This window comes from Ovis canadensis, chromosome 1 (assembly GCF_042477335.2).
Source record: "Ovis canadensis isolate MfBH-ARS-UI-01 breed Bighorn chromosome 1, ARS-UI_OviCan_v2, whole genome shotgun sequence".
Lineage (NCBI taxonomy): Eukaryota > Metazoa > Chordata > Mammalia > Artiodactyla > Bovidae > Ovis > Ovis canadensis.
Window position 1 is genome coordinate 183059167 of NC_091245.1, and position 9421 is coordinate 183068587.

The 9421-nt window shown below is 36.6% G+C and overlaps 1 protein-coding gene across 38 annotated transcripts in view; it reads right to left on the reverse strand.

The window, feature by feature from the left end:
• The window catches only part of ZBTB20 (zinc finger and BTB domain containing 20), an 838712-nt gene that overhangs the window by 778250 nt on the left and 51041 nt on the right, over positions 1-9421 (reverse strand). The window lies entirely within an intron of this gene.

Below are 9421 nucleotides of genomic sequence, written 5' to 3' on the forward strand. Positions count from 1 at the left end.
TGATGTTCAAGCTAGTTTTAGAAAAGGCAGAGGAACCAGAGATCAAATTGCCAACATCCGCTGGATCATGGAAAAAGCAAGAGAGTTCCAGAAAAACATCTACTTCTGCTTGATTGACTATGTCAAAGCCTTTGACTGTGTGGATCACAATAAACTGTGGAAAATTCTGAAAGAGATGGGAATACCAGACCACCTGACCTGCCTCTTGAGAAATCTGTATGCAGGTCAGGAAGCAACAGTTAGAACTGGACATGGAACAACAGACTGGTTCCAAATAGGAAAAGGAGTATGTCAAGCCTGTATATTGTCACCCTGCTAATTTAACTTATATGCAGAGTACATCATGAGAAACATTGGGCTGGAAGAAGCACAAGCTGGAATCAAGATTTCTGGGAGAAGTATCAATAACCTCAGATATGAAGATGACACCACCCTTATGGCAGAAAGCGAAGAGGAAATAAAAAGCCTCTTGATGAAAGTGAAAGAGGAGAGTGAAAAAATTGGCTTAAAGCTCACCATTCAGAAAACGAAGATCATGACATCTGGTCCCATCACTGCATGGGAAATAGATGGGGAAACAGTGGAAACAGTGTCAGACTCTATTTTTTGGGCTCCGAATTCACTGCAGATGGTGACTACAGCCATGAAATTAAAAGACACTTACTCCTTGGAAGAAAAGTTATGACCAACCTAGATAGCATATTCAAAAGCAGAGATATTACTTTGCCAACAAAGTTCCGTCTAGTCAAGGCTATAGTTTTTCCTGTGGTCATGTATGGATGTGAGAGTTGGACTGTGAAGAAGGCTGAGCACCGAAGAATTGATGCTTTTGAACTGTGGTGTTGGAGAAGACTCTTGAGAGTCCCTTGGACTGCAAGGAGATCCAACCAGTCCACTCTGAAGGAGATCAGCCCTGGGATTTCTTTGGAAGGAATGATGCTGAAGCTGAAGCTCCAGTACTTTGGGCACCTCATGCGAAGAGTTGACTCATTGGAAAAGACTCTGATGCTGGGAGGGATTGGGGGCAGGAGGAGAAGGGGACGACAGAGGATGAGATGGCTGGATAGCATCACTGACTTGATGGACGTGGGTCTGAGTGAACTCCGGGAGATGGTGATGGACAGGGAGGCCTGGCGTGCTGCTATTCATGGGGTCGCAAAGAGTCGGACACGACTGAGCGACTGAATAGAACTGAACAATTATTATTTATAGTTAAGCTCCTTACCACTCAGAAAACTTGAATTCTACCTACAGTTAAAAATTATTTCTCAATGGAAGAATAAGAAAAAAATTCAATTACTTTTCCATGGTATAAACAATACTTACACTGTATCAGGAAAGCCCTCTGTGGCCCTTAAAGCTAAACATCATAACTTAACATAATAGAAGCCTGCTGCTACTGCTGCTAAGTCGCTTCAGTCATGTCCGACTCTGTGAGACCCCACAGATGGCAGCCCACCAGGCTCCGTCGTCCCTGGGATTCTCCGGGCTAGAACACTGGAGTGGGTTGCCATTTCCTTCTCCAATGCATGAAAGTGAAAAGTGAAAGGGAAGTCGCTCAGTCGTGTCCGACTAGTAGTGACCCCATGGTCTGCAGCCCACCAGGCTCCTCCCTTCATGGGATTTTTCCAGGCAAGAGTACTGGAGTGGGGTGCCATTGCCTTCTCCGAATAGAAGCCTAGTAAAGATTTATTAGATTAGAGACAAAATACTACAATACTGTATAAAGAATACAGATGTTCTGAATCCTGGCACTGACACTTAATAGGTATGTGAACTTGGCAATTTATGAGCTTCAGGGTTGTTGCCTCTAACACAAAGCGAAAAACAAAGCATACAACAGAGTTGTGAAGATTAAGCAATTTATGTGAAAAGTGCTCAGGAACTTCTGTTTTCCTTAATTTTGGTGTCATGGGGCAAGAGTGGTAATTGCTGTTTTTCAAGACTAAACTTTTCTTACACAACAGTACCAACTTACCCTTCTATTTAAATTGAAATTATGTTTAGTGAAGGAATAATGTGAACGATGAGAATGAATTCAGGTGCAACAGTAAATATATTTTAACAATATACTCTAAACACAAGAGTGAATCTCAAAACTTCCAATATTATTAGAATCTACGATGCAGTTTTTGTAAAATACAGATGCCTGAGTATCAGTCTAAAGATTCTGATATAAGATATCTGGGAGTAGAACCTAGAAATCTGTGCATTTAACATCCCCTAGCTGATTATGATGTACGATAGCAAAAAGTAAAATGTTTTCTAACATGTGTGGACCAGCTGAAACCCATAACAGAATCCTAGGAGGGAGAGAGTTCAGAAACCTTAATTGTAACAAACACCCACAGTAATTCTTAAGCACACTAAATTTTAAGAACTACTGGACTAGAGTCCAATAATACAATACCGAAAAGGTCGATAAAATTTTTCCCTCATATTTGGTTATTTAAAATTTTTACTTTTTAAGAAACATCACTCTCAAAAATGAATTTACCAAAAGACATATTGTACAGCAGGGCTTCCTTGGTGGCTCAGGGGTAAAGAATCCTCCTGCCAGAATGGATACCTGTATACGTATGGCTGAGTCCTTTCACTGTTCACTTTAAACTGCTGCTGCTGCTGCTGCTGCTGCTAAGTCGCTTCAGTCGTGTCCGACTCTGTGCGACCCCACAGACAGCAGCCCACCAGGCTCCCCCGTCCCTGGGATTCTCCAGGCAAGAACACTGGAGTGGGTTGCCATTTCCTTCTCCAATGCATGAAAGTGAAAAGTGAAAGGGAAGTCGCTCAGTCGTGTCTGACTAGTAGTGACCCCATGGACTGCAGCCTATCAGGCTCCTCTGTCCATGTGATTTTCCAGGCAAGAGTACTGGAGTGGGGTGCCATTGCCTTCTCCGTCACTTGAAACTACCACATTATTAATCAGCTATACCCCAATACAAAATGGCTTTGGTGTTTAAAAAAAAAAAAAAAAAAAAGAATCCTCCTGCCAGTTGCCAATGCAGGAAAACATGGGTTTGAATCCTGGGTTGGAAAGATACCCTGGAGAAGGAAATGGCAACATACTCCAGTACTCTTGCCTGGGAAATCCTGTGGATAGAGCAGCCTCATGGGCTACAGTCCATGTGGTTACAAAAGAGTCCAACACACTAAACAACAACAGTATTGTACAGAGCAGAGAAATATAATTATTGTATTGTAATAACATTAAATGGAGTATAATCGATGAAAATACTGAATCACTATGTTTTATACCTGAAACTAAACTAGTATCTAAAATCAACTATACTTCAATAAAAAAATGAACTTATAAATGATATAAAACATAAAACACTTATCTAAACATCTTTAAAAAACACTAATTTTAGGCTCATCAACATTGTCATTATTGCTGTTGTCATTATTATTACAGGTTTTTAAATAAAAACTTAGAAAATTGGCTAAACATATCTAGTCATCGCCAGAGAGCCCATACCACTGAGAAGCACTCCAACTAAGAAATGCCTGGAATTCCAGTGTTTTGTAAATTTGTGTGTTTTGCTTTGATTTAGGTCTATAATTATCCATTCTTTCTTTAAATTGTTCTTAAATTGGTATAAAAATGTTCTTAAATTGGTATAGTGCTTTACTATTTATAAAGAAATTCCATATACATTGTCATTTAATCTTCACAGTTACCCTGTGGGGTAGATAAGAAGGGTAACATTTATTATCACCTTTCTGCAAATAAGAAAACCAAGCTTAAGAAGCCTAAGCAACTCGCCAAAGTCATAGTTTGTTGTTTCAGGTAATACAAAGACTAAAAACTCCATATATAAATTTCATGTAAAAAATCTGAAACTTAAAACTACACACTCATTTAATATAACACTCAAGGGTTATATAAAAATTTTGAACATCACACAAGTTTAAATTGCAAGTAGTCCATAGTTATATACCAAATCATAGGTTCATCTTGTTATTTATTATAATTTATTTTACATATAAAGTTTAGAAGAAAGGCTAATTAGCCAAAATCAATTAGCCAACCCCCTTACCCCCAAATTCTTCCTTGATTCTTGCTCTTTCTCATCCCACATCCAATATATCCTAAATGTTGTACCTTCTAATTGTCTCTTTCCTGTGTCCCTTCCCACCTTGCCTTTCAGTTACAGCCCTAGTCTCATTTCTTTTGACTTGGACTAGCTTTCATTAGTTTTCTAGTCTCCCCACCTCTGCCTGATACCTTCTAGTACTATTCCTCAGCCATCAAAACAGTCTCTATAAAATGAAAACCTGATCATGACACTTTTCTTTTCACACAGCTGTTGCAATAAAATCTAGCAAAAATATAGACAAAAAACTTAAGTATCTTAAAATCAACTAGTCTAGCCTGCCCATTTAATGAATGGGAAACAAATCTAGAAAAGTTAAGTATCTTACCTAAAGTAATATAGCAAATTTACTGGAAAGATAGAACTAGAGATTAACTATCTTTACCCCAAAGTCAACTACAATATACATTCATGGAAAGGCAATACATTGTTTTCAAAATCAAAAACAATCATTTTTAATGAGAGAAAGTATTGATAAATTTATAAAGAGATGTTTGGAGAGTGGGTGGTACCTGATGACATTTTTCCAAAGAGAAAAATCTCCAGAATTAGTTAAAATTCAAAAAACAAAAAATAAAAATAAAACAAATAAGTTATAAACAAGCTAGACATAATCATTTATTCAGATCTCAAACATTTGAGTGCTTCTGGGCTGAATTCCATAGAAAGTTCTAGAGGCAGAAGTATGAATAAGACCCAAACACTATCCTGGAGGAAATCATGGTTCAGTTGAAAGATATGCTTACAAACAATGGCAGTACAATGCAAAAAGCGGTATTACCAAGCTATGCCTATAAAAGTTGCTGTGAGAATGTGCTGGATCAAGAATGACCTCACAGTCTAAAACAACAGGGCCGAGGCCTTACAAGTGTTAAGAATTAGGTGAGTATCTCTGACAATGCCTGCCTTCTTCATCCCCAATTCTAAACATTCCTGTTTGTGCCTGGAATTTTAAAGTATTTTTAATGTACAATGGAATGAGAGAATGGGCAAAGTGAACACATCCTAACTTCTCTCTGCATGTAAGAATTGCCAAATACACTAAAACATAGATTTTCAGGCGGCTACTGCAAAATCAGAGGTTGAAACAATTTGCCCAATTTTTTCAAATTCCTGTTCTTTCCTTTTCACTGTGCCATGCATCAGTTACTCTCACAGCAATAGGGACACAAGGTGGCACTGTCGTGCTGACATTCATTTCAGGACCCTTTCAAAATGGACAAACTGGAAAAAGGTAGGAGGCCCTATTGCGACAACTAAAACCTGAGTCCTAATCTGGCCTTCTCCTAGGTCCACCAACATTAACAGTGGTCAAAGAAGGAGCAAATCATTTCGCATTTCATGACTACCACATCATGCCTGTATATAAGAGAATATATTCTCTGATGGTTTCTGCAAAATGTTATGGGTATGTTCACAGATTCGTTCAAATGCATGTAGTGCAGCTTTGCTAACAGAAAGTTGGAAGTGAGCTGTTTACCACCGGCAAGGCCATGGACGTGGATCACCTCTCCACCTAGTGGCCACTGAAGAGGAATGGAGCCATAGTAACCATACTGTGCTTCATTCAGTTAAAAGTAGCTTTTTTATCCAACCATGCATAGGCAATCATGTCACTTTGAAAAACGACAACTTTTGGTATACTGCATTCACTGAATTATTAATTAGCCCTAATAATATATTGTGATATCTACTTAAGCTGAGGACAACAACAGCCAAAAAATTAAAGTGTGTGTGTGGTCTCTTAGATCACCTAAATTGCCTTTATTCTTCCATTATTGCCAACCTAAACTTCTCTCCATACATTTGTGATTTATAGGTAGAAAATTCAAGCAGAATTACATATATATATATATATAATTTATAATAAATGCACAGTTTTTAAGGTTAAAGAAAACCTAATAAGGAAATTTATCCTTCATTTTACAGGCAAAGAAACTGAGGAACAGAGAGATTATGATTTACTCAAAGTCATATAATCAGTTAGGACTAGAAACCAGGTCTGCAATTCAACCACTTTAAATCCTTTTTGACATTAGTTGATGCCTCGGTTCTCTAAGACACTGTCTTTTGTTTGTTTGTTTGGTTGGTTGGTTGGTTGGTTTGGTTTGGTTTGTTTACCACACCATAGGGTTTCTCTTAACATACTAGGAAAAAAATCAGTTCCTAAAACTTTCACTCATGTATTTTCATGCTAAGCTGATAGTATTTTAAAGAAGTCCTAGCACATCTTTATATTTATGGGTATATTCTGAGCCCATCAAAAGAGCATGCTTTTTTTTAAACTAAGGAATTATTCACATTTATTTAACATTTAAAAACTGAAGAACCAAGTGGACAGGGAATAGAATGTGCTGCTCAAAACCACTATACAAAAATGGCTTCAGAAAGCTACTCTAAAAAGAAATCTAAATCCATTCAGACTGACATGAAGTTTAGAGTTGTTTTTGTTTCGTTTCATATAAAAAGCATTTAACTTTATTTTAAGAGAAGAAACACACACACACGCATGCACAGAAACTTATTCAATCACTTTACCCATTTTAATTAAACTCATGATGCTCTTCTGTGGCATGCCTTGGGAATGCTTTGTTGGGAAGCTTCTTACAAAAAAAAAAAAAAAAAACGAAATCAGTTTACCGACTAGGAAAGTGTGCTCATAATCCCCAACCCAAGGCTTAAAAGGAAAACGGTATGAAGAAAATCTGGCAGTGAATGTATTAGAAATGTGATTCCTTACGACTTTCTCTCCTGTGATCTTCTCTTGGTGGTACCATTGGACTCTTTCTTGGAGGAGAAGGAGAATTTAGGTAAATCTGTTTTTAAAAACAGGCATAGGGAGAAGAAAATGCTGTGTCCAACAGGTCAGGTGGCTTTTATAGAGTGTTGGGGAGAAAGTCTTTTTCTTTCATTGCACTTATACATTTAGTAGCTTCAAAAGGCCCCTTTCCCTTCACCCTCAGCTTTACTTATACATATTCTTATCTTCATTTGCTTCTTAATCATCTCTATTCTTCTCTCCTCTAGAGAGGAGGTGAAGGGATAAAGCTTTTTGTTGACTTGAACAACTAGGAAAAGTAAGAATGATTTCAGCTCTCTTTGCCCAATATAAAGCTGGGGTGACAAGTGAAAACAACCCAGAAGATGCAGATGTTACTAAATATGTGCAGACCCAAAGTACGTTTATTGGGTCAAAAAGAATTTGTGTGTCCAGTATTCAAAAACAGTAAAAAAAAAAATACAACAAACCAACCGTATAAAGCCATCCCTGAGATTATCTATATTGGCCTGAAAGTGAAAGTGAAGTTGTTCAGTTGTGTCTGACTCTTTGTGACCCCATGAACTGTAGCCCACCAAGCTCCTCTTTCCATGGGATTCTCCAGGCAAGAATATTGGAGTGGGTTGCCGTTTCCTTCTCCAGGGGATCTTCCTGATCCAGGGACTGAACCCAGGTCTCCCACATTGCAGGCAGACGCTTTAACTTCTGAGCCACCAGGGAAGCCCCTATATTTGTTTGCCTAGTTCCTATTTAAACAATAAAAGAGAGGCCCATATTCTCATTATTTAAATGTCTTGGTGTCTAAATAAGGGGATTTTGTTTATATTAATAATCATATAGTGTTCATATACATGCATACTATCTCCCAGAAAAATTACATCACCTAAGAGATTCATAGTTTTCTGCTAGTAATTGTTTTTGTTTTTGTTTCTACTTCAGTTTTTTTTTACTTAGTTTTAATTTGGTACCTAAGCAAACTGACAACATTCCTTTAACTTTTTCCCACTTGCATTTCATTTATGGAAAGAAGCTCATACTATAAAAGAAATTTGTCAACAACAAATCATAATTTGATTACAATAGCAATTCAGAGAACATCTCGGAAAGAAAAGGAAAAAACAGCAAATATTCAGGTTCATTTAATAAAAAATTATAGCCTTCTAAACATTAGAGAGAACTAAAATTTAAATAATTTAAATTCAAATGTGGTTTTTAAAAAAGTTTAGATGGAAAATTTCTAAAGCATGAAATAACACTATTATATATTAAGATGAATAATTATTACCATTTTTATTTTCAATGTATTGGACATCTTTTTAATCTCCAAAAACCCCAAACTCTATTAAACAATTTTATATTTTTTTGAATGCAAATTCTTACATTAGTTATTTATTATGTAAAGCTTTCAAATAAATTCTTAACATTTTTAAATGCATAATATGTAACAGGTATGTTGAACTCATCATATCTCATGACAGAATTACACAGTGGCAAAATTACTTGTAGTATCAAGAAAATAAACACAAAGTACAATAATTACCACCCTTCCCATCAAAGTTTCAAAGATAACACTTCATATTCAGAAATTAGTAATAATACCTTTAGTTTCCATCTGGTAAGTAGATGGATCAATGAATTTAGCCCTTGCTCCTTTCTCAGCATACTCACTTGGAAGTCAGTAGCTAACTTTCCCTAAGTTAAAGCAATTATATAAGGGGTACATTGATTAACTGAACTACAGAATACCCTAAACTGAAGGTTCAACTGAGTGTCAAAAGATTCCAGAGAGGCAAGTTCCATGTCCTCAAGCTGATTATTTTCAAGCAAACTGTAGAATCACCAAAAAAGCTTGATCCTAGAGAAGAGGTTATGAAGCCAAAGTCAAGCATAATTTTTCCACAGTTTAGTGTGGAAATAGCACGCCACTTATTCATTATTACAGCTGAACAGCTAGAGTGGCAGAAAAGCCCTTTTTTCTTATAGGCCCTTGAATGTTGTTTCTAACATCTGCTGTAGTGGTTACACATACATGATAGTAATAATAGATGGCATTATTTCTTCCCACAGCCTACATTGAAATTAGAAGTAATAGAGCTCAAAGAATCTATTTTGATACATTAAACATAACTGACATTAATGTTACTTGATAATTAAATATATAATATCTATGTTACAGGAAAATACATGAATTTAGACTTTCTCTAGGAATTCTAGGATACAGATATTGCCCTTGGGTTTTCGGTAAAGAATTGAAAGGATTTTGCTAGTTATTTGCCATTGGTTATAATCCCTGAGGATTCTGCAAAATGCTAGAAATTACATAAGCGATGGAAATGCATGAAAGACTGGTTTACAAGAAAACTGCAAAATTCACCAAGTTTTTGCCAAATAAACTAGGAATTGCATATGTAATCTGAAAGTCTGGAGCAAAGAATCAAATGGCCAATGCTGACTCTAGAAACATTATAAATAATACCCAGTGTTGCATAAGCTAACCAAAATGGCTTATACAACATGAAAAAAAAATCATACAAAAGGGTTGATTTCT